This window comes from Trachypithecus francoisi, unplaced genomic scaffold (assembly GCF_009764315.1).
Source record: "Trachypithecus francoisi isolate TF-2019V2 unplaced genomic scaffold, Tfra_2.0 Contig00771, whole genome shotgun sequence".
Taxonomy (NCBI): domain Eukaryota; kingdom Metazoa; phylum Chordata; class Mammalia; order Primates; family Cercopithecidae; genus Trachypithecus; species Trachypithecus francoisi.
Window position 1 is genome coordinate 17876 of NW_022680887.1, and position 25072 is coordinate 42947.

Consider the following 25072-nt stretch of genomic DNA (forward strand, 5'->3'; position numbering starts at 1 on the left):
ATGCTCCCGGACAATAATGAGAAAGGAGGTGGGGAATGGATGAAGTTTCATAACTGGGTGGAGAGGCAGATTCAGGATAAAAGGCCCAGTTAGAGGCTACAGTGGGGTGCAGGGCAGTCACACCGGAACCATGGAGCTCAGCTTCCTCCTCTTCCTTGCACTCCTTACAGGCCTCTTGCTACTCCTGGTTCAGCGCCACCCTAAAGCCCATGGCCGCCTCCCACCAGGTCCCCACCCTCTGCCCCTTTTGGGGAACCTTCTGCAGATGGACAGAAGAGGCCTACTCAAATCCTTTCAGAGGGAAAGGCACAGATGAATGGGGTCTGAGGGTGGGCTGCTTCTTGCTTCTGTACTCGGGGATCCTTCACCAAATAGACTGAGGCAGACTTCCTGAGTCAGGTTGGTGAGTACGGTGCATAGTGAAGCATGATGGGTGCTATTATTAGGAGAAAAACATCAGTCAAATTAAATTCTGCAGAGTTTATTTGAGCAAAGAAGTGACTCATGAATCGGACAACTCCCTAAACCAGGAGACACCACACGGCAGTATGGGCAAGCGGTATTTACAGGCAGAAAAAGGAGGTGACATACAGAAACAGCCTGATTGGCCACACATCACAGCTTGCCTTACTTGGACACAATCCGAGCAGTTAGCAGCCTGTGGTGGACTGAAAGCCCAGCTGCTCTGATTAGCCAACACTTGGCTACTTGTCACAAGAATATATTTATTTGGGCTGGGCACAGTGGCTCATGCCTTTAATCCCAGCACTTTGGGAGGCCGAGGCGGTGGATCACCTGAGGTCAGGAGTTCGAGACCAGCCTGGCCAACATGGAGAACTCTGTCTTCCCTAAAAATACAAAAATTAGCTGGGCGTGGTGGTGTGTGCCTGTAATTCCAACTACCCAGGAGGCTGAGGCAGGAGAATCACTTGAATCCAGCAAGCTGAGGTTGCAGTGAGCCGAGATGTTTCCACTGCATTCCAGCCTGGGTGACAGAGGGAGATGCCATCTCAAAAAAAGAAAAAAAGAAAAGAAAAGAAAAAGAATACACTTCTGAGTTAGATTACAGTTCACTCTATACAGAGAGCTTAGGTCAAATTTAATTTAATTAAACAATTCTCCCCTTTTGATCAGCCTCAAAATTTTGAGATTGACCAAAACCTTGGGCATTAACATTACTTCTCTCACCATCATAATGGACTCTCAGTATGGAATTCACAATGGACAATATCAAAGTAGTTGAGTGATTCTTTATGTTTTCTTCATGTTTTTGTTATTCATACTGTAATGAGACCATTGGATGTACAAAGAATGGCAGTATATGAGCATTTAAGACTCTTTTTTGGCCGGGCGCAGTGGCTCAAGCCTGTAATCCCAGCACTTTGGGAGGCCGAGACGGGCGGATCATGAGGTCAGGAGATCGAGACCATCCTGGCTAACACGGTGAAACCCCGTCTCTACTAAAAAAAAATACAAAAAACTAGCCGGGCGAGGTGGCGGGTGCCTGTAGTCCCAGCTACTCAGGAGGCTGAGGCAGGAGAATGGCATAAACCCGGGAAGCGGAGCTTGCAGTGAGCTGAGATCCGGCCACTGCACTCCAGCCCGGGCAACAGAGCGAGACTCCGTCTCAAAAAAAAAAAAAAGACTCTTTTTTTTGAGACAGGGTCTCACTCTGTCACCCAGGCTGGAGTGCTGTGTCATGATCACGGCTCACTGTAGCCTTGAACTCCCAAGGCTCAGGCGATCCTCCTGCCTCAGCCTCCCAAGTAGCTGAAACTACAGGTGCATGCCATCACGCCCAGCTACTTTTTGTATTTTTTGTAAAGACAGGGTTTTGCCATGTTGTCCAGACTGCTCTCAAACTCCTGGGCACAAGCAATCCACCTGCCTTGGCCTCCCAAAGTGCTAGGATTACAGGTAGGAGCCACCGCACCTGGTCAAGACTCTTGAGAAAATACAACACATCAGGGAGACTGTTATGATGGCTCTCAGGAGGGTAATACAAAGAAAATGAATTCTGTACCACACCAGGAGTCTCCATGAACCAAACTGATCAAAATCGAATGATTCAAAGCTATGAATAAACATAGTTCAATAGTATTAGAGTCCGATTGGTCATAGACTTTGTTCAGGGCATGACGGTGATTAAGGATCAGAGCTTGTTATAAAATAACTTGATTTAAAGAGGTATTCATTTGTAGTTGGCCTGGTAACACATATCATAGTATCCTAGAGATCCACCAGAAGAAACATGAAGAGTAGAAAACCTTGGGATAGTCAGGCTTGCTGTGTTAGTCCGTTCTCACACTGTTATAAAGAGTTACCTGAGACTGGGTAATTTATAAAGAAAAGGGATGTAACTGACTCACAAGTACCTTCTTCACAAGGTGGCAGGAGAGAGAGAGAGAGCAAAGGGGGAAGAGCCTCTTATAAAACCATCAGATCTTGTGAGAACTCACTCACTATCACAAGAACAGCATAGGGGAAACCACCCCCAAGATCCAATTACCTCCTACCAGGTCCTTCCCTCCACACCTGGGGATTACAGTTCAAGATGAGATTTGGGTTAGGACATAGAGCTAAACCATATCATTTGCTATCACCATTCAGGATGCTTGCAAACCAACTGTTAGCTGCACCTGTAAACACGTATCTTCTCTTTCCCCTGAGAAATGTCCTTAGTGTATTTGGTGACAGTGTCTAGAGAAACAGCAGTGTCATCCACATTTTAAATTAAGTTATATGTACTAGTGAATTCACAGGAAAGGTAAGAGCAATATTCGGCTTTGTTCAACACCATACACAAGCCTCCAAGATGAGCAAGGAGGAGATCTAAAATTGCATTGTTGAACACAAATGTTCTCATCCCCTTTTTGGAGAGTGGCTTCTACCTATCTGAACTCCCTGAAGGTTCAGCTGGCTACAAAATTCAAGATGTCCTTTAATGTATAGATTAGCCTCAGATTCCATAGAACTGTCACCCCCAATACTACCAAGAGTGAGCACCCAGGAACCCCATTGGAACCTTTTCTCAGCAGTAATTTCAGTTATTGACTGTTTTGGCTTTTAACTATGGGCAGTATCAGGGAACTCTCAGGGAAACAGTTTGGAAAGCAGCAGTGAGCTAGGACAAATAGCAAGTTCTGGACCAGTGAGGAGAAAGAACAGTAAACAAACCTCAGCAGAACCAAGGAAGGCCCTTGTGGGGTTTGAAAAGAGGGTCACCTACTAGCATCAGAGCAGAGGTCAATTAAATTTGTTTACCCATAAGTCTGTAGAGCTCCTGAACAAGGTGGGAAACTTACTTTTTTTGTGGTCTTTTTCTAGCATGCTGCAAGGGTGCATAGTCGCATTTAGTTGGAAAGAGACTTTACTATATTTACCTATTGATTTATTTATTATAAAGTTGGGGTCTTGCTATGTTGACCAGGCTGGTCTTGAACTCTTAGCCTCAAGTGATCCTCCCATCTCAATCTCCCAAAGTGCTGGGATTACAAGCATGAGCCACCACGCCTGGCCACTTTATTATATTTAATCCAGTAACATTACACACGCAATTACCCATACCCATATAGGTTGTCCCCAGGTCCTGCATACGGGATGCCTGGAAGCACGATATGCCTTTTTGCAGCCATCATTCAGATACATTTTCTATATTTGGCAGTGATTATGTTCTTAGTTAATAATATGTTATTACAAACTGTTATTATATTAACTAACTAATAACATAATCACTACCAAATATTTCCAGTGAGTACAAAAAAGCAAGTGGCAATGATGTCTGGAATATCAAGATATAGCTTTCCACTCCTCCGTTGGGGTTTGAGGGTGATTCCCATTGGGAACACGAAGAGGCATTGGCAGCAGTGAAATTATTTCCTGATTTTGGGACATTGACTCACAAACTCAACAATTGCTTGTTTTTTTGTTTGTTTGTTTGTTGCTAGAGTATAAGCCTTTGCTAAAGCCATTCGCAGATTATAGTCCTGTGTATTTTCTTGTAAGGAAAGGAAAAGGGTCAGGACAGCAAGAAAACAGGGAAGAAAAGATAAAAGGTAATGCTTTCATGATAGAAGAGAAATCTTAATCCACAATCTCGGAAAAACTGTCCACATATAGGATTGCCAACTGCATCTGGGGAGAAACTTCCCCGGACAGCTTTACCTTAAGGTCTCCAACAGACACACAGTTCTAGGAATTTAGAAGGGTCCTTTTCAATGGAGAGATGTGGATCCAAGATCCTAGACCCTGAAGTTTTGCTACAGAGAAGAACTTGGCACTGTCCTTTGCAATGGAGTACAACGACAGTCTTAGAAGAACTTGGTATGGTCCCTTCCAATGGAGTTCAAGGACAGTTTCCCTGGTGACATTTCCAAAGGGCCCAACCACTAAATTCTAGATCGTGAAAGGTCTGACTGTCATTGACTGATGGGTCATCAACGACTCCTTTTACCTGGCACAAAACGTGCTTTGGCATAATGCATTAAAGCCTTGCATTATTGAGTCACATCAGAGTTTATGAGTGGGAGATGCATGAGATTCTATTATTAGGGGCATAGGCCTTCCTATTACTATTTTACAAGAGATCAATCTATGTCTTTCCAGTAGGAGTGGATCTGATTGTCAGCAATCAATAATGCCTTTGACCAAGGGACTCCAATCAATTCAGCATGCTTTGCCTAATGCCTTTTGTTTGTAATACTGTTGCAGAACAATCAAAGACTGGAGAACCTGAAAAAAGTTCGGCAGAGTTTATTAAATTAAGGTGATTACTGGTTCAGCCGGACACACATCCAGGAAGTCTGAGCCCCAAACAAAGGGCTTTTCCTCCTTTTAAACATCTTAAGGCGGGAACTATGGGAGGCGGGAAGCAAGTTACAGAAGTGAGAAACAAAGCAGTTAATTAACATTTCTTACATCTTGAGAAAGACATGTCTTGCAACCTAAACTTATCGATCTTGTGACCCTGCAGCCATGCAGGAACTCACTGGGCCTATAATAACCTTTGAGAAATGTGGAGTTGGGGAGTAGAGATAAGGTCCACTGTCCATAGAGAGAAGATAGGCTGTTAATAGTCTCTTAACTTGAGTGTCAGGTGCAGTCACACTTTGCAGCAATTTTAAGCGGATTTTAAATTTTTTATTGCTATTACTATTAGGTTATAGTTGATTTCATTAAATCCTTCTTCCATACCTTATTTAACTATTTCACCACTTGTCTAGTGAAGCAAGTACCTCTATCACTGGAGAGTTCCCCAGGAATGCCCAGTAAGGAAATACACTTTCGAATTACCTTTTAGCTCCTGTTATGGCATTGATCTTTGTGCACAGGAAGCCTTTAATACAACCAGAAAACATGCAATGAACGTGCAGTTGAATTAACTCCATCTTCAAGTGTTCAAGTGGTCTACCAAGTGCCAGAAATATATCGCCTGAGGTTTTGGTTGTCTTACTAGAGTTATGGATTTGATAAACCAAATATTAGTTAAAAACCATTTAGCAAACTTACAAGAGTCACCTCATCAATATTTTCTCATAATTTGGATCATTTTATCTCTTCTATGGTGAGTCATGGAATGCAGAGCTTTTAGTGATGGAAATTTTAAGAACTCAGGAAGGACCAGGTGGCCATCCAGGATCTCCATGAGTACAAGCATCACATTGGAATTACAGCCTCTTAAGTACAAATTTTAGTACCATAAGTAGCAATTTATGCTTCTCTATTTCAGGTACATAACACTGGTTTATTAAATAGGTTAACACAGGTAATTTGATGGTGCCATTGCACTCCAGCCTGGGTAACAGATTGAGACCCTGTCTCTGAATTGGAACATGAGGGCACTGTCCTTGGAGGGGTGAGTGAGCATGAAGAGGTGTCTGGGTGTGAGCCACAGGTATAGAATATCACTCTTCTCTGCCATCCTCTGTTACATCCTTGGGTACCTGCCTGTCACTGAAAGAATGAGGTAAAAGAGATGGTGACACGAATCAAATAGATTTTGCTGTGCCAATGAGAGAGAGAAGACTAGCCCGTGTCAGTGCCAGGACAGTGGAGGAGAGAGGGAGAGCAGGAAAGGAGTCTGGGCAGGGAGTGCTTATCAACAGTATACATAATGCCCTATAATGTGTAACTGCCACTTGCTCAGTGTTTACTTGGCTTATCACTGCTTGCCATGCATGATTTCATGTTTAAATATATACTTATTATTAGTAATCAATCAACCCATTTTCCAATGGGAGAATTAGAACACTGACAATACCTTCCACCTCCTCTTCCCCTCCTCCCTCCCATGTTGACCATACTCCTGAATCTTAGACTTATTATCCCTTTGCTATTAATAAAGCTTTTTTTTTTTTTTCTGATCAATGGTCTTTTACTGATACCAAGTACAGAGTATATAAGCCAATACTATTATGAATTTTAAAAGTATTTGCTTAGACAGAATACATGGACATACACATGATGAATGTGATAATTGTCATACATATATGTTTATCTTAGACATTAGGTCGAAACATGTGGTCTTTGGTTATTGTTAGACACTGGCACTTTACCTGGAAGATACAAGGTAATTGGGTCATAGACTCTCAAATGATGGAACCTTTAGATTTTTCAGGGCAATGCCATGGAGGGAGGCAAGGAGGCTTATAATTAGGTAAGATGTTGCTTGGGTGACTCACCACCCAACCGGTCAACACTCAAAGACGTGGTGGCTTATACCTGTATTCCCAACACTTTGGGAGGCTGAGGTGGGAGGATTGCTTGAAGCCAGGAGTTAGAAATGAGCCTAGACAACAAAACAAGACCCTGTCTCTACAAAAAAATGTTTAAATTTAGCCAGTCATGGTGGCATGTGCTTGTAGTCCCAGCTACTTGGGAGACTGAGTCAGGAGGATCACTTGAGCCGCGCAGTTTGAGGCTGCAGTGAGCTATGATGACATCACTGCACTCCAGCCTGGGCGACAGAGCAAGACTCTATCTCTTAAAAATATATCATCTGCAGTGTGAGGAGCGATAACATTTAGGAAAGTGTGTATAGGTTTCAATTCTGGCCAAAGACATCCTACACAATTCACTGAACCCTCTCTTTAAGGGTTTTTTCCAAGCTCTGCAGAGGCTACCTGGGCACTAATCATGCCTCTATTAACAGAATTTGTTGCTCCTTCTAGCTCTTGGTATCTCATGGCCCCCTTTCTTTATGTGAGCTGGTATGGTCATTGAATATCCCAATCCTTTACAAATTCTGAAACAAGCAAAACTGTCAATGAAATTCGTATTTGCCTAAACTGAGTTTTCAAAAGGATCTTTGTGGCTAACTTGTTAGTTCATAGAACGTGGAGGCTTGTCAGGAATGATATTGAAGAATTTTTTCATTTTAACTGTTTTAAAGACAGGGTCTCAGTCTGTTACCCAGGCTGGAGTGCAATGGCGCAGTCATAGCTCACTGCAGCGTTGAACTTCTGGGGTCGGGAGATTCTCCCGCCTTAACCTCCAGAGTAGCTGGGACTACAGGTATGAGCCACCATGCTCCACTATTTATTTTTATTTTTGTAGAGATGGGTTCGAGAGAGGATCTCACTGCAATGCCTAGGCTGGTCTCGAACTCCTGGCCTCAAGCAATCCTCCTGCCTCAACCTCCCAAAGTGTTGGGATAAGTTTTCAAAAGACATGTTTGACCCTCTCCCCTTCTTTCTTGCAGCAAAGATTTCTATTTTCCCACACGGAGGACTTGGGGTAAATAGTTTGTTTTGCTGTTGTTGTTGTTGTTTGAGGATGTGGTTGGATCATCTTGGTTAATGTCAATGCAAGAACAGTGTCTGTTCCTCATTATTGGGGTTCCTTAGCTATCCAGGCAGGCAATAGCTCCCTTGAGAAGACTTCCTGGCCCCAGGTCCCCACCACATGCTCTCATACACAAGCTGCCCCTCCTTACTGAGCCTATGTCCTCGACAGTGCCGCATTTACCTGTGAACCTGTGGCTGAGCTCTCCCTCACACTTCCAGACAAGGAAGGCCTGTGAGGTCTCAGCACAGTGCTGAACATAGTGCCTGGTACACAGTAGGCGTTTAGTAAATATATGTCCGGGAACAAATGAAGGAGTCAGTGAGTGAAAGCTCCAAGCCTGACTCAGCAGAACTGGCAGTCAGCCAGGGCCTGTAAAGTGCTGCCTGGCCCCCGGTAGGGGGTCGCAGATCTGGGGATCCCTCCCCACCAAATAGAGCTGCATCACATAGGTGAAGGTCCCAAGTGCCTATTGTTTTCTTTTCATTGTTTTCCACGTGTCACAAGACTATCATGTGAATCTATGGACTTAGTTTTCTCACTAGAGTAATGTGGCTGGGAATTATCTGTGTTGTCGTGGGGATTTTCCAGGTGTCATTTACAACTACCTGTGGACAAGGTGAGGTGCTACCCTCATCTTAGAAGTAAGGATGGTGGCCGGGCACGGTGGCTCACGCCTGTAATCTCAGCACTTTGGGAGGCCGAGGGGGGCGAATCAACTGACATCGGGAGTTAGAGAGCAGACTGACCAACATGGAGAAACCCCCCCTGTACTAAAAAAAACACAAAACTAGCTGGGCATGGTGGCGCGTGCCTGTTGACCCAGCTACTTGGGAGGCTGAGGCAGGAGAATTGCTTGAACCCGAGAGGGGGAGGTTGCACTGAGCTGAGATTGCGCCATTGCACTCCATCCTGGGCAAAAAGAGTGAAACTCTGTCTCAAAAAACAACAACAACACAACAACAACAATAACCAAAAAAACAGTAGGGATGTTGATGCTCAACCTGGGAAAAGCACTTGTCCAGTGGCACACAACTGGGAAAAGAGGAAGCTGAGATCCAGCAGGAGGTCTGTCTCCAAAGCCCTCCTAGATTAAAGCTGCTTAACAATTTGTGGATGATGAAATCCTCTGAGAGTTTGATTAAAGCTGTGGCCCCCATTTCCAAATAGGCACATACATGTTTGCATAAAGTTGTGAGGCTTCGCAGACTCCCTAAAACTCTTTCATAAACCTTCCAAGGATCTTCTAGGTATTCACGACCGTCTATTACGATTGCATCTCTTTGGGGGTGCGGTAAAGAGGGAGGGCATGAGCAAGTGTGTGTCAAGGCTGAGGAAGGTGGTGCTGTTGCTTCTCCATTTCTCAATAAGCTTCCAGATTCCTTTTGGAGTCAGAGGGATACGGGTTTGTGTCTCAGATTCAACTCTTATGCATTGAGTCACAGTTTTCTCTTCTCTCAGTTAAGATCATGACAGTGAGAATGTGTGCCCCTAAGGTGGTTGTGAGGATTAAATGGGATACTGCATACAGCTAGTATATAATAAGTGCTCATTAAATGGCAACTACCTTGATCCACTCATTCATTTATTCACAAATCCAATAACAATTCACTGGGCACTTTCTATGTACCAGGAAATACTCTAGGAATTGATGATGTGGCGTCTTGGACAAGACATACGAGGTCACTGTGCTCATGGACATTCCATTGGCGGACACAGATAAGCAAAAAATAAACATAAGGAAATGTTAGTTGGACAAGAGCTATGATTAAGCAGGGGGTTATTTCAGAAGGTGATGAGAACTACGTTAGGTTGAGTGGTTAAAGAAAGACTCCTGCTTTGTTTCTGAGCAGGAAAGATTCAGGTGGAAGGCACCAGAAGGAGGCAGTGGTGGTTGCAAGAATCCTGAAGCAGGAAAAATCTCAGGGAACAACATGGAGGAATGAGTGGGAGGAGAAGTCAGAGAGGTAATGGGGCCACATCATGTAGGACCATGTGAACCATCTGTGGAGACTTCAGATCTTATTCTCAGCAAAGTGGGAGTACTGGAGGCCTTGGTGAGCACAGGGATATTAATTATTTTACGTTTTAGTGGGGTTACCCTGGCTTGTGGGGCACTGAAACAATTGTTAAGGGGTGTAAGCATGTAAGCCTAGAGAGCAGTGAAGGGGCTTTGCAGAGATCATTGCAGGGCATTTTTAAGTAAAGTTAACCATTTTTATGATTTTTTGTCAAGTTTTTATTGAAGTTGAACATCACCGTAAAAAGTGCACAGCTCAACGAATTTTCACACACAGAACACACTCATGTAACTGACATGCAGGCCAAGTAGCAAGAGTTCCTCAAAACCCCTCACCCTATTCTTTTGTAGTCACTATCCACCTACCACCTTGATCATGGATTGATTTTATCTGTGTTTGAACTTCTTTTTCTTTGTTTGTTTGTTTGTTTGTTTATGAGATGGAGTCTTGTGCTGTCACCCAGGTTGGAATGTAGTGGCACAATCTCGGCTCACTGCAACCTCCACCTCCCTGGGCTCAAACAGTTCTCTTGTTTCAGTAGCTGGGACTACAGGCAAGGGCCACCACGCCTGGCTAATTTTTGTATTTTTAGTAGAGACAGGGTTTCACCATGTTGGTCAGGTTGGACTTGAACTCCTGACCTCGTGATCAGCCTGCCTTGGCCTCTCAAAGTGCTGGGATTACAGATGTGAGTCACCGCACCCGACCCTGTGTTTGAACTTCATACACATAAAATTATGATGCATGGACTCTTTTGTGTCTAGTTGCTTTCACTCAACATTATGCCTGTGAGTTTCAGCCACCTTATCGAGTGTAGCTGTAGTCTGTTCTTTTTCATTGTTGTATAGTATTCTATTGTGTGAAACCCTCACTGTTTCTCTATATCTATGTTGATGAGTATTTTATTAAGAAAACTTCTGTGACTACTTTGTTCATTTTTTGGTGAATACACGTACACATTTTTGCTGAGCATGTACCTGGGAGTGAAGTGGCTGGGTTCCTGGGTATCCATTTGTTCAGCTTCAGGAAATACTGCCCAGCAGTTCCCCAAGTGGCTGCACACTAACCCCACCTTAACCACTGGGGCTATGTTCTGAGACCCCCAGTGGATACCTGAAACCCCACATAATACTGAACCCTATGCATACTGATTTTTTCCTCTACAATCACATTATATAGGGAGGGTGGTATACACAGTGCAGACGTGGTGGACAAAGGATGATTCCTGTCCTGGGTGGGGCAGAGTGGATGGTGAGAGACATCATCCTCCTCCTCAGAATGATGCACAACTTAAAACTTATGAATTGTTTATTTCTGGAATTTTCCATTTAATATTTGCAGACTGCGGTTAGATGCAGGTAACCGAAACCGCAAAAAGCAAAACCACGGATCGTAAGAAGTATGGGATGGGAGTGATATTCATCGTATTTTACCAACCATCTCTACTGTTTAGGGCATCAGCCAATCAGAGCAGACCCTGGCTGGGCCACCCATTAACCTAAGCTTGTCCAACCTGCCTTATTTTGTTGTTGTTGTTTTGTTTTGTTTTGTTTGTCTTTTAGCAGCCAGAGGCCATGGTTTTCAGTTTCTGTCTCTACTGATACACAGAAAAGAAGGATGAGGAAGGGGCTTTACTGGCCCAACAGGAAACAGAAACTAAGAACCCATGACTATATTCTCTCCCTTGGATACCATTAACCGTTAACGCTTAGTCGCTGGGTCCCGGCAGGGGAAAGGGCAGCCTGGGAAGGTGGATGTTGGGGAGGGGCTAATTACCAATCTCTTATGTAAGTATTTTGATGGTTTTACAAATGAGGTGTATGCTGACTAACAGCCACCCCGGGTGTGGATGTGATTGGCAGTTCCGAGAGAAATATGGGGATGTCTTCACAGTACACCTGGGACCGAGGCCCGTGGTCTGCTGTGTGGAGTAGAGGCCATACTGGAGGCTGTGTTGGACAACGCTGAGGCCTTCTCTGGCCGGGGAAAAATTGCCATCATGGACCCAGTATTCCAGGGACATGGTGAGGGCCTCAGAGGCACTGGGAGGGGGCGGGTGGGGGATGCATCAGGGAAGGGAGGACATGGGGGGAAGAAGGACTCAGAGCCTTCTTCCAACTTCCTGTGCAACCCACCCACACCTTCCCTACAACCAGGCGTTGTCTTTGCCAATGGAAACCGCTGGAAGGTGCTTCGGCGATTCTCTCTGACCACCATGAGGGACTTCGGGATGGGAAAGCGGAGTGTGGAGGAGCGGATTCAGGAGGAGGCTCGGTGTCTGATAGAGGAGCTTCGGAAATCCAAGGGTGAGTCCTGGGAGGTGAATAAGAAAGAAAGACAACGAAACACTGAGAAATGCAGGTGCACGGGAGTAGAAAGAGAGGTATATGTGGGCAGAGACAGAGACAGATGAAACCGGAGACACCATCAGACAGAGGGATACGGACAGAGAGGGAGAGAGACAGGGGAATAGAGAGGGTTGGGGATGGGCAGGAGAGAAACACAGAGAGCCAGGGAAAGAAAGAGATGCCAGGTGTATAATGTCCAAGAATTGCTCAAAGAGGCTGGATGCGATGACTCTCACCTGTAATCCCAGTACTTTGGGAAGCTCAGGCGGGAAGATTGCTTGAGGCCAAGAGTTAGAGAACAGCCTGGGCAACATGATGAGATCCTGTCTCTACACAATATAGAAAAGAAATGAGCCAGGCATGGTGGTGTGTGCCTATAGTCCCAGCTATTTAGGAGGCTATGGTGGGACTGTGCTATCCCTTGAGCCCAGGAGGTTGAGGCTGCAGTGAGCTGTGATTGTGCCACTGCACTCCAGCCTGGACAACAGAGCAAGATCCTGTCTCAGATAAACAAACAAACAAACAAACAAACAAAGAAACCCTCAAAGACATATATTTTCGTGGATCAGTTGTACCTAATGAAGGCAAAAACAGAAGTTATGTAAAAGAAAGCAAAGAGAGAAAAGAAAAAACTACAGACATTTAACAAATAATGAACTGTGTTTTCCCTGTGCTGGGTGCAGTGCTGATGAGCTGGCAGTGAGCAAACAGGCCAGGTGGGATGTTCTGCCCTGGTGCAGCTGGAGGGGTCATGAAGGAAGCACTAGGTTGTTTCTGAGTTCTCCATAATTTGGTGTCTGTGGGAAATACAGGTGACGGGTCTGTGGCTAGCGCCTCCATCTCATTCATGCCAGGTGTTTCCCATCTCTCTTATCAAAATTTCTCAAGAGACTATGGGACATAAATGTAGAGGCTGTGTGGGGAGGTAGAGACACAGGAGCTATAGGAAAACAGGGACAAGAAGACTGAAGAGAAGGACAGGAAGAAACAGAGTGACACAGGCAGGAGGAAACAGACAGATGGAGGGACCAAAATGCAGAGAAATATAGGCTGGGCACGGTGGCTGCTCATGCCTGTAATCCCAGCACTTTGGGAGTCTGAGGTGGGTGGATCACTTGAGGTCAGGAGTTCAAGACCAGCCTGTCCAACATGGTGAAACCCCGTCTCTACTAAAAATCCAAAAATTAGTCAGGCTTGGTAGCATGTGCCTGTAATCCCAGCTACTCAGGAGGCTGAGACAGAAGAATTGCTTGAGCCCGGGAAATAGAAGTTGCAGTGAGCTGAGATCCCACTACTGCACTCCAGCCTACATGACAGAGTGAGACTCTGTCTCCAAAAAAAAAAAAGTAGGAGGGAGACAAATATACACACAGAGAGACAGAAAGAAACAAAGGCAAAGAGAAACTGAGGCAGAGAAAATTAGACAGACAGACAAGGCTCAGGAAAAGGTCTGCAGAGGAATGAGAGAAGACAGGCAAGTGAAACTCAGAGAGAGGCTGCGCCAACCTGATGTTCTTGGACGTTCACAGATCACCCTCCAGCTGGAGCCAGGGCTGAGCCTGGTGTATACAGGTATCAATTAACAAGTGCAGAACAATTCCCAGAAGACTTGAGAGCCCTATATGTGAAAAGAAGAGATGAATGGGGAGTAAATAGGTAGGGGTAGAAAGATGGTTTTTTATTTTTTTTAAATTAGAGACGGGGTCTCACTCTGTTACCCAGGTTGGAGTGCAGTGGCACCATCACAGCTCACTGCAGCCTCAAACTCCTGGGCCCAAGTGATCCTCCCACTTCAGCCCCTTGGACTCCTTCAATTGGGATGACAGGCATGTGCCACCATGTCTGGCTACATTTTTTTATTTATTTTTTATAGAGACATGGTCTCCGTATGTTGCCCAGGCTGGTCTTGAATTCCTGATCCTTTTACCTCAGGCTCCCAGAGTGCTGGGATTAGAGGTATAAGCCCCTGTGCCCACCCAGGGCTTTGTAATTTATTCAAGCAATTGATTGAACACCTACTCCTCCCAGCCCCTACTCCTGGGATTTAACTGTATTCACTCCCAGAGTCAGAGGTGGGGCCTGAGAGGAGGTGTAGAGTGAGAACCGGCTGCATGGACTCCATAGCTCGGTTGCCTGGGTCTAAATCCTAACCTCAGTAATGACTAGCTGTGCAACTTTGGTCACATTACCCAACCTCTCTGTCTGCCCATCTATAATTTGGAGCTAATAATCAAATTGCATCTGCCTCACATTGTTGTAGTGAGAATTCAATGGAATGATGTGTGAAATGCTGGTATATAATTAGCTGTTATGGTTATTTTTATGTTTATCATTACTGAGTGATGGCAGACAATCACACAGAGATGGGTGACAGCCTGATGTTCCCCAGGTCCTTCAGTCTGTGTCCTTGACCTGCTGCTTCTTCCTAGGAGCCCTCGTGGACCCCACCTTTTTCTTCCATTCCATTACCGCCAACATCATCTGCTCCATTGTCTTTGGAAAACGCTTCCACTACCAAGATCAAGAGTTCCTGAAGATGCTGAACTTGTTCTACGATACTTTCTCACTCACCAGTTCTATATTCGGCCAGGTCAGAGAGAGGGAGAAGGAGAGGGAGGGTAGGGGCGAGGTGAACATCCAGGACACACAAGAAAAGGATGACCTGTCTTGGGGGCCCAGAAATGCAGCTTATCGCTGGAAGAAAGGCAGAGACCACGTGGAGAGTCAGGGACATGGAGACCTGGAGGGAGGGGAGATGGTGAGGCAGGGATAGAGACAGTGAGAGAGAGAATGGGGCATGATGTGGAGGCAGAAATAGAGTCAGAGAGAGACTGAGAGAAGGAAGATGAGCAAAAACAAGACAAAGAAGGACAGAGATCAAGAGATCCTGAGAGAGAGAGTTGATGAGAATGAGTGTGAAAGAGAGGGAGAGAGAGAACGAATCAGGCTTTGGGCTTCATCTCTACTCTTCTGCTCCTGGATGTCATTTTTGTTATTATTATTACTTTTTTAGACAGAGTCTCACTCTCTCATCCAGGCTGGGGTGCAGTGGTGCCATCTTGCTTACTACAACCTCCACCTCCCAGGTTCAAGTGATTCTCCTGCCTCAGCCTCCCAAGTAGCTGGGACTGCAGGCATGTGCCACCACATCTGGCTAATTTTTTTTTTTTTTTTGAAATGGAGTCTCACTCTGTGGTCCAGGCTGGAGTGCAGTGGTGCAATCTCAGCTCACTGTAACCTCCACCTCCCTGGTTGAAGCAATTCCCCTGCCTCAGCCTCCTGAGTAGCTGGGATTACAGGCCTGTCACCACGCCCAGCTAATTGTTTTGTGTTTTTAGTAGAGACGGGATTTCACCGTGTTGGCCAGGCTCATCTCGAATTACTGACCTCAAGTGATCTGCCCGTCTTGGCCTCCCAAAGTGCTGGAATTACAGGCGTGAGCCACCGTGCCCAGCCTGCTCCTCGTTCTTCTGTATCCTTGCTTCTCTGTCTTTGGTAAAGCTCCTCACCTGAAGAAAATCAAGGATGCATGACAGTAAGGATTTCTTCATTTTCTCCCATTTCTCCTTCTACCTGTTTTTTTTTTGTTGTTGTTGTTGTTTTGTTTTTGTTTTTTTTTAAAAAAAAACATTACCCAGATTATAAAGGTAACCTTCTGTTATTTTAAAATACTAAAAAGTCTCCTTATTAACATGGAAATGTGCCTATTACATATTAAATTTAAGAATATCAAGCTGCAGAACAGTATGCATAGCAGTAGTTTGTTGGTTTGTTGTTTTGAGACAGTATCTTGCTCTGTTGCCCAGGCTGGAGTACAGTACTGTGATCTCGGCTCACTGCCACCTCCACCTCCCTCGTTCAAGCAATTCTCGTGCCTCAACCTCACAAGTAGCTGGGACTGCAGGCGAGCTCCACCACACCTGGCTATTTTCTTGTATTTTTAATAGAGATGGGGTTTCACCATGTTGGCCAGGCTGGTCAACATAGCTACATCTATTAACTAAGGGTGTATGTTGGATTCACATGTGGGATTGTCACAGTTATGGATTTTCAGGACCCTACTTTCCAGACGGTCTGATCTGGAAAGTCTGGGATGGGGCCCAAAGTGATTATTTGTAACAAGCCCGACCAATAATTCTAATGTTCTCCTCCCATTGAGAACCACAGAGAAAAGTCTGGAAGGAGACCCACCAGACAGTTAACAATGGTCATCTCTAGAAGGAGAGATTAAGAAGGAATTTTACATCTCAGTATATACGTTTGCATTTTTGCAATTATTTGCAATAAATTAGGCATTCCATTCTTCATCAAAGTAATAGAGATATGCTCCAAAATACATAGTCCTAAAGTGTCAACAGGCTTATCTTGTGTAAGAATCATTTTATCAATGTCCGACACAGCAAGGGAGATGAGGAGAGGTGGGAAGAGGGAGAGAGAAGTATGAGAAAGACAAATAAACACGCTGAGGTAGACAATGAGTGGCACAGAAAGGAAGCGAGACAGAGACAAAGAGATAGAAAGGAGAGAGGCAGGGAGATGGGGCAGAGGCCAAGAAAAAGACAGAAGGATGAGGGAGGAAGATGCAGAAAGAGGTAAATGTGAGAATAACAGATCAAATGAGACATAGAGTCAGTGAGTGAGGGGTTCAGAGGCAGAGGAGAGTGGGGAAGGGGGGTTCCCATGGAGGTATTGGGGCCCAGGAAGGGCCCTCTCCCTGTGACCTGCTCACTCAGCCCTAGGCAAACCTCACCACCCCTTCTTTCTTGTAGCTGTTTGAGCTCTTGTCTGGCTTCTTGAAATACTTTCCTGGGGTACACAGGCAAATCTACAAAAACCTGCAGGAAATCAATGCTTTTATTGGCCACAGTGTGGAGAAGCACCGTGAAACCCTGGACCCCAGCGCCCCCCAGGACCTCATCGACAGCTTCCTGCTCCAAATGGAAAAAGTGTGGTCTGGGAGAGGGAAAAGGGAGGGGAGGAGGGGGAGGGCAAAGCGGAGAGGTGAGAAGAGGGAGAGAAAAGTGGTAGGGAAGGGGAAGAGGGGGAGGGAAGAACAAAGACTAGGGAGGGGAGAATAGTGAAAGGGAGGAGAGGAGATGAGGAAGGAAAGAAAGATGAGGTGAAAGGAAGGAGAAAATAGGGAGGAGGAACTGAGATAGAGAGAGAGGGGAGGTGGGGAGAGAGAGAGAGGGACAGAGAGAGAGAAAGAGAGAGAAGATTGGCTGAGGAAGGAATTCAGGGTAAGGGACAAAAATACAGCAACAGAAGAAAAGACTCAGAGGCAGAAAGAGACTGGGAGACAAAAAGAGAGAAACACATCAAAAAGATGTGGAGAGAGATAGAAACAGAGCAGGCAGAGTAAAGAGAGGCTGAGAGAGATGAGTTAGAGATACGCGGCTGGACATGTAGAGGACAGAGAAAAGCACACTGAGCCAGATAGTGTCAAAGACCTTTAGGCAAACAGAGGGCAGCCAGGGAGACGGGCGTGTACCCAGCAAGGCTACAGCCTCCCCTGACCCTCCTCTCCCCTCCCTACTGTGGACGCAGGAGAAATCCAACCCACACAGCGAATTCAGCCACCGGAACCTCATCTTCAACACGCTCTCGCTCTTCTTTGCTGGCACTGAGACCACCAGCACCACTCTCCGCTACGGCTTCCTGCTCATGCTCAAATATCCTCATGTCGCAGGTGGGCAAGGGATGGCCAATCAAGGGGGTCTTCTGACCTCCTTCCGAACTGTAGAAATGGGGCTATGGGTACCACCTGGATGAGAGAGTGGATGCTGGCTTCCTATTCTGGGAGCACTGCAGGCTTTGGACTAGCTTCCAACCAAGCCAATTCTGTTGGTGGATGCATGGATGCATGAAGAACCTGTCCATACGTTCTCCCGCTGGTTTCTTCCATCACTTAAGGATTTTTTGTTCTAAGTTGTTTTTTTCTTTGTTTTTTGTTTTTTTTTTTTTTTTTTTGGTTTTTTTTTGAGACAGAGTCTCACTGTGTTGCCCAGGCTGGAGTGCAGTGGCATGATCTTGGCTCACTGCAAGCTCCACTTCCAGGATTCACACCATTCTCCCCTTCTCAGCTTTCCAAGTAGCCAGGACTACAGATGCCCACCATCACACTCAGCTAATCTTTCGTATTTGTAGTAGAGACGGGGTTTCACTGTGTTCGCCCAGATGGTCTCGATCTCCTGACCTCATGATGTACAAATTTAAGGGGTACATATGCAGTTCTGTTACATGCCCAAGTTTTGTAGTGGTCAAGTTATGGCTGTTAGGGTATTTATCACCTGAACAATGTACATTGTACCCATTAAGTAATTTCTCATCATTCACCCCCTTCTGCTCCCTCACTCTTCTGAGTCTTCACTGTCTATCATTCCTCTCTCTGTGTCCATGTGTACACATTTTGTAGCACTCACTTATGAGTAAGAACATGCAATATTTGACTTTCTGTGCCATCACTTTAAAATTGATCCATTCATCTAATTATCTTTTCATCTATTCATTCTTTAATTCATGAATTAAAGAATATATACTCACTGATTCTTTCATCTATGATTCATCCAAAGACATATACTGTCATTCATTATTTGGATTACTTGATCCACAAGTTGATCCTCTGAAATAGTGATATGTCGATGCACTATTTGTCATTGATTCATTGGCTCCTTCATTCATTCATTCATGCATTCATCCATCCTTCTATGAACTAGGTTTCACCCTTATCCTTGCATCAGTCTATCTTTCAATTCACCCTTAATCCATCCATGCGTTCCTTCATTTATCACAATAATTCACTCATTTATTCACCTCTGATCTATTTATCACTCAATTCAGCCATTCCTTTATTCCTTTATTTACTCATACTTCACTAATTTACGTATTCACTTGTTCTTCCATAAATCTAGCCATTCATGTGATTATTCATTAATTGAGTTCACTGATTTGTCTATGGACCATTCATTAGTGATTAAGTAATCAATTCTTCTATTAATTGATAAGTAAATATTTACATCCATTTATTGGTTTGTTCATTTATTCATCAATCTCCCCATCCATGAATTGATCTGTTGATTGATTGATTGATTGATGTATTTATCTATCCAGTTGTTCATGGATTCATCTATTGTTCTATTACGCTATTATATACCTGAGGACCAAGAATAGTGTCTCACCTGTAATATACACACAACAAATATTAGTTTATTTCCTACTCATCTTAGAGAGGGTGTTTTGAGAGGTTTGTAGCCTGGAGTTCTTAATCTGAAGTTCTATACAAAATTGTGGTGTGTGTGTGTATGTGTGCGTGTGTACCTGTGCATGTGGGAAGAGGATCCATAATATTCACTAGATTTCAAGCAGTGAGAATTCTTGTTGCTTCCTCTCTCCTCCCCTCACTCCATGCTGATTGCTTTGAGGGGTATCAAGGATCTAACCCTTTACTATAGGTTTTTCATTGTTGAATAGAAAGTAGTGTCCCTGCTGAAAGGTCTCATTTAAAAATTTGTTTTTAATTTTTTTTCTTTTGAGACGCAGTCTTGCTCTGTCACCCAGGCTGGAGTGCAATGGCACAATCTCAGCTCACTGCAGCCTCCACCTCCTGGGTTCAAGAGAATCTGCTGCCTCAGCCTCCTCAGTAGCTAGGACTACAGGCGTGCGCCACAACACCCGGTTAATTTTTTGTATTTTTAGTAGAGATGGGGTTTTGCCATGTTGGCCAGGGTCATCTTGAACTCCTGACTTCAAGCAATCCACCCGCCTTGGTCTCCCAAAATGCTGGGATTACAGGCATGAGCCACCATGCCCGGCCTGAAATGCCTCTTTAAAATGAGATTCATTTGTCTTCTCTTCTCTGCAGAGAGAGTCTACAAGGAGATTGAACAGGTGATTGGCCCACATCGCCTTCCAGCGCTTGATGACCGAGCCAAAATGCCATACACAGAGGCAGTCATCCATGAGATTCAGAGATTTGCTGACCTTCTCCCCGTGGGTGTGCCTCACATTGTCACACAACAGACCAGCTTCCGAGGGTACATCATCCCCAAGGTAAGACCGGCTGGAACCCCACATCCTTCCTCTGTGGGCATCCTGGATTCTCTTAATTCCCAAACTCAACCTTTTTGAAACTTCTCAATTGAGTCCCCTTGTTTTTGTTTTTTCTTTTTCTTTTTTTGTGGTGTGTGTGTGTGGAGGGTGGGAAGGGAATGACAGTATCTTTTGATCTTGTGATCCTCCCTCAGAACATGGAAGTATTTCCCCTCCTCAGTACTGCTCTCCATGACCCACACTACTTTGAAAAACCAGACACCTTCAATCCTGACCACTTTCTGGATGCCAATGGGGCATTGAAGAAGAACGAAGCTTTTATCCCGTTCTCTTTAGGTAAGCTGGACCCACAATTTCTTTCCCAGACACCAGAGGGCAGGTCCTATCCTCAACTTGAGAAAAACAATGACAGATCCTTATTAATTGAGCACTTAATATATTCCAATTTCTTCACCTGCCTTATCCCATTCCATCTTCACTACAACCCTGTAAGGGGGCTTGAGGAAGAAGATCACATTCCCAAAGGCACATCTTGGAAAGCAGGACCTTGGGCAAGTATTTTAACATCTCTAAACCTCAGCGAGTTCATTTTCTTAAAGAGAAAAAAATCTGTTGAGCACTACCCTAAGGGCAGTGCTGTGTTGGGGGCTGAAGATAATGCATCAAACAAGTCACACAGAGACAGGGTTCCTGCCCCAGGAAATGTAAAGTCCAACAGGGAAGATGGACATTCATCAAATAACAGTAAAATTATCATCTCATGAAATGAATGAATGCCTGCAACATGCTTAGAACTGCCTGGCACTAAGGACATGCTCACATGGACAATTATTATAATTAGACATAATTGTGATAAGTGCTCTAAAGGGAGCTTTGGGAGCACAAAATAGGAAACACTAGCTAATCTTGTGGTGGGTCAGTAAGGAAAAGCTTACCAGAGGAACTGGCTTCCAAGCCGAGATGTTCATGGGTGAGCGTCAATCAACCATTGCAAAGTGTGTTCCAGGCAAAGGAAACAGCAAGGGCAAAGGCCAAAGGTGGAAACGTAATGGTACCACTGAGAAACCATAGGAAGTCCGGTGAGCCTTGGGTGTAGACTGCAGAAGGGAATAAGACAAAGGGCTCAGCTCAGCAGGACCTTGAGGGTTGCGGGAGGAGTTTGGATTTCTGCTCTAGCACTGGGGAGTGGAGAAGGTCTTGACATGCTCTGACTTGTCCCAGTTCTCATCCTCCACTCTTTGGTTGGTTAAGAGAAAAGTTTTAGACAAATTAAACTTAGCAGAGTCTATTTGAGCAAAGAAACAATTCATGAATTGGGCAGCACATGGAACCAGTAAAGGTTCAGAGAGCTCCACCCAGCAATGTGGTCAGGCAGTATTTATCCACAGGGAAAGGAACTGAGGTACAGAAACGGCCTGATTGGTTACAGCTCTGTATTTGCCTTATCTGAGTGTGTCTGGGCAGCTTGCAGCCTGTGACTGGCTGAAACTTGGCTGCCCTGATTGGCCAAAGTTACTTGTTCCAAGAATATACTCTCAAGTTACATTGGAGTTTGTTTACATATTGAGTTAGGTTACAGTTTGTTATGTAGGGAGGCCCCTTTAGGCCAAATTTAATTTAACATGCACCATCCATGAAAGGCCCCAGAAACCAACCCCCAGTCTTGAGTTTCATCAGTGACTTCAGTGATCCAGGGTCCTGGCCCAGCCCGAAGTTTTGTGCAGTACAGTGACCTCGTTCCACATTTTATCTTCAATGATAGTTGGAAACACATGGGGTGGTGGCTTGAGGGTCAATGTCTTCTCTCAATTTTGCTATCTTTTTTTTTTTTTTTTGAGATGGATTCTCACTCTGTCACCCAGGCTGGAGTGCAGTGTCGTGATCTCAGCTCACTGCAACCTCTGCGTCCGGGGTTGAAGTGATTCTTGTGCCTCAGCCTCCCCAGTACCTGGGATTACAGGCTTTTGCCACCACGCCTGGCTAATTTTTTGTATTTTTAGTGGAGACAGGGTTTCACTCTGTTAGCCAGGAGGGTCCTGAACTTCTGACCCTGTGGTATGCCTGCCTCAGTCTCTCAAAGTGCTGGGGTTACAGGCGTGAGCCACTGTGACCAGCCTGCTATTTTCTTTAAAGAGAGGCAGAGATATAGGGAAATAAGGACAGAGACAGATAAGTAACAAAGATAACGAGACTGAGAAACAGAGCTAGGGACAAAGAGGGAACACACTGAGAGATAGAGATGGGGAGACCGTGGCAGAAAGACAGACAGCAGGTGAACATCAGACAGTATTCGGAGAGGAAGAGAGAGAGAGACACAGAGAGAGAGAGCCACATAAGGAGAAGGAGGAGGTGGAGGAATAAGAGGAGAGGGAGGAGGAAAAGGAAGAAGGAGGGGAGAAGGAAGGAGGGAAAGGAGAGAAACAGATAAGAGATAGGAAAAAGACAGAGTGACATAAGAAGAGAGGAAGAAAGAATGAACAAGACAAATAAGGTATCTTTAGAGGGAGATGAAAAAAGGACAGAGCAAGAGAGATTGGGGGGAATCAGATTCAAATAGATGGAGATAGGAAGTTAAGCAAGATGGAAGAAAGCCAAATAAAAGGAGAGGAAAGGAAGAAAAACTGTGTCTGACAGGCACAGACAGAGAAAAAGACAGGGGTAGGGCTGCCAGGGGCAGAAAGAAAAGTATAACCCAAGCCAAAAGGGTGCTGCAGCCAAAGAAATTCCAAAAGGTATCCAAATAGACGGCCCCAGAGATGGGGAGAGTGTGATGGGAGGGAGGTAACAAGCATCAGGCTGTTGTGGAAAACATTAGGTCACACAAATAATTACAGAAGAACAAGCCCAGAGACCTGCCTGTTTCTAAGCTCATGTCGCCCACCTTCTGGATGTGCCAAAGGGATGTGGACCCTTTTCCAGACACGTCCACGTAGACACACTTGTCCAACAACTTGACAGGCGTAGGGAATGCCTGAAAACTCACACTTGACATGGCCTTTCCAAGGTCTGCAGATTATGAACACTGAAGTGAAGGGAAAGGCTCCCTTTGTCTCTGCCTCAGCTTTTTCTGGTTCCGCTTATTCTCATTTTTCTCCAAGTCTCTGGTTTAGAACCTATGGGGGGTTCCTTGCACTTCTGAGAATCAGTGGAAGAAAAAGACTCTCCCTGACTCATATGCATCAGTCCCATTCACAATTTATATACAACTTGGGTTTTTTCCCCCTGAACTCTTGAAGCCTGTGGATCTCAGGCTGAGACCAGAAGACAGCCTAGAGACACACACACAGTCACACAGCCAGAAACACATACCCCACACATACCCCCAGGAACAAACACAAGGCGATAACCAAACCTTAAGGCTCCTCAGTACAAGCCAAGTGTTAGTCTAAGCATTTTGTCAATTGTCTCCTTTAACCTCACAAGAGCCCTTTGAGAGAGGTGCCATTCTCCCCATATGAGAAGTGAAGAACACTAAGAATGTTGTCATAAATATGCTCACACTCACACATGTAGAGGTACACACACACACACACATACAACCAGAAGTGGGTCATTATACTCTGTGGAGGTCATGAAACCCTTTGGAACTCTAACAGAAGCTACAAATCCTCTACCAGAAAAATGAACATGGCGCCAGGCGCGGTGACTCATGCCTGTAATCGTAGCACTTTGGGAGGCCAAGGTGAGTGGATTACCTGAGGTCAGGAGTTCAAGACCAGCCTGGCCAACATGGTGAAACCCCATGTCTACTAAAGATACAAGAAATTAGCCAGGCATGGTGGTGGGAACCTGTAATCCCAGTTACTTGGGAGGCTGAGACACGAGAATCCTTTTAAACCCCTGGGAGGCGGAGGTTGCAGTGAGCTGAGATGGCGCCACTGTCCTCCAGCCTGAGTGACAGAGAGAGACTCCATCTCAAAAAAAAAAAAAAAAGAGAGAGAGAGAGAGAGATGAACATGGCACATCCACTCAAAGATTTGCACCTGGTTTCAGAGCAGCTTCCTCAAAGTCCACCCTGAATTGTAGGTAAAAGGCCAGTCTTATGCAAATCTGTTGCAGTGGACATATGTGTCTGGGCTTAGGGACATATGAGAGCAAAGAGTATGCACCTGCCCTGTGCCCATGCTGGTGACCTTCTGTGTCCACAAGGAAGCGCATTTGTCTTGGTGAAGGCATCGCCCACAACGAATTGTTCCTCTTCTTCACCACCATCCTCCAGAACTTCGTGGCCAGCCCTGTGGCTCCTGAAGACATTGACCTGACACCTCAGGAGAGTGGTGTGGGCAAAATACCCCCAACGTACCAGATCCGCTTCCTGCCCCGCTGAAGGGGCTGAGGGAAGGGGTCAAAGGATTCCAGGGTCATTCAGTGTCCCCACCTCTGTAGACAGTGGCTCTGACTCCCCTCAACTTCCTGCCTCTGAGAGACCTGCAGCAAGCCAGCTTCCTTCCCCTCCATGGCACCAGTTGTCTGAGGTCACATTGCAAGTGAGTGGAGGAGTGAGATTATTGAAAATTATAATATATACTCTTTCTGTCTCTCTCTCTCTCTCTCTCTCTCTCTCTCTCTCTCTCTATATATATATATATATATGTATTTTTTTTTTTTTGAGACAGAGTCTCACTCTGTCACCCATGCTGGAGTGCAGTAGCACAATCTCGGCTTACTGCAACTTCCATCCCCAGGGTTCAAGCAATTCTCCTGCCTCAGCCTCCCTAGTAGCTGGGATTACAGGCGTGTGCTACCACGCTCAGCTAATTTTTATATTTTTGGTAGAGACGGGGTTTCACCATGTTGGCGAGGCTGGTCTCGAACTCCTAAACTCAAGTGATTCACCTGCCTTGGCCTCCCAAAGTGCTGGGATTACAGGTG

At 45.2% G+C, this 25072-nt stretch overlaps 1 pseudogene; it reads left to right on the forward strand.

Moving 5' to 3' along the window:
• The first annotated feature begins 128 nt into the window (after window positions 1–128).
• LOC117088580 lies at window positions 129–24694 on the forward strand (annotated as a pseudogene).
• Window positions 24695–25072: the final 378 nt, after the last annotated feature.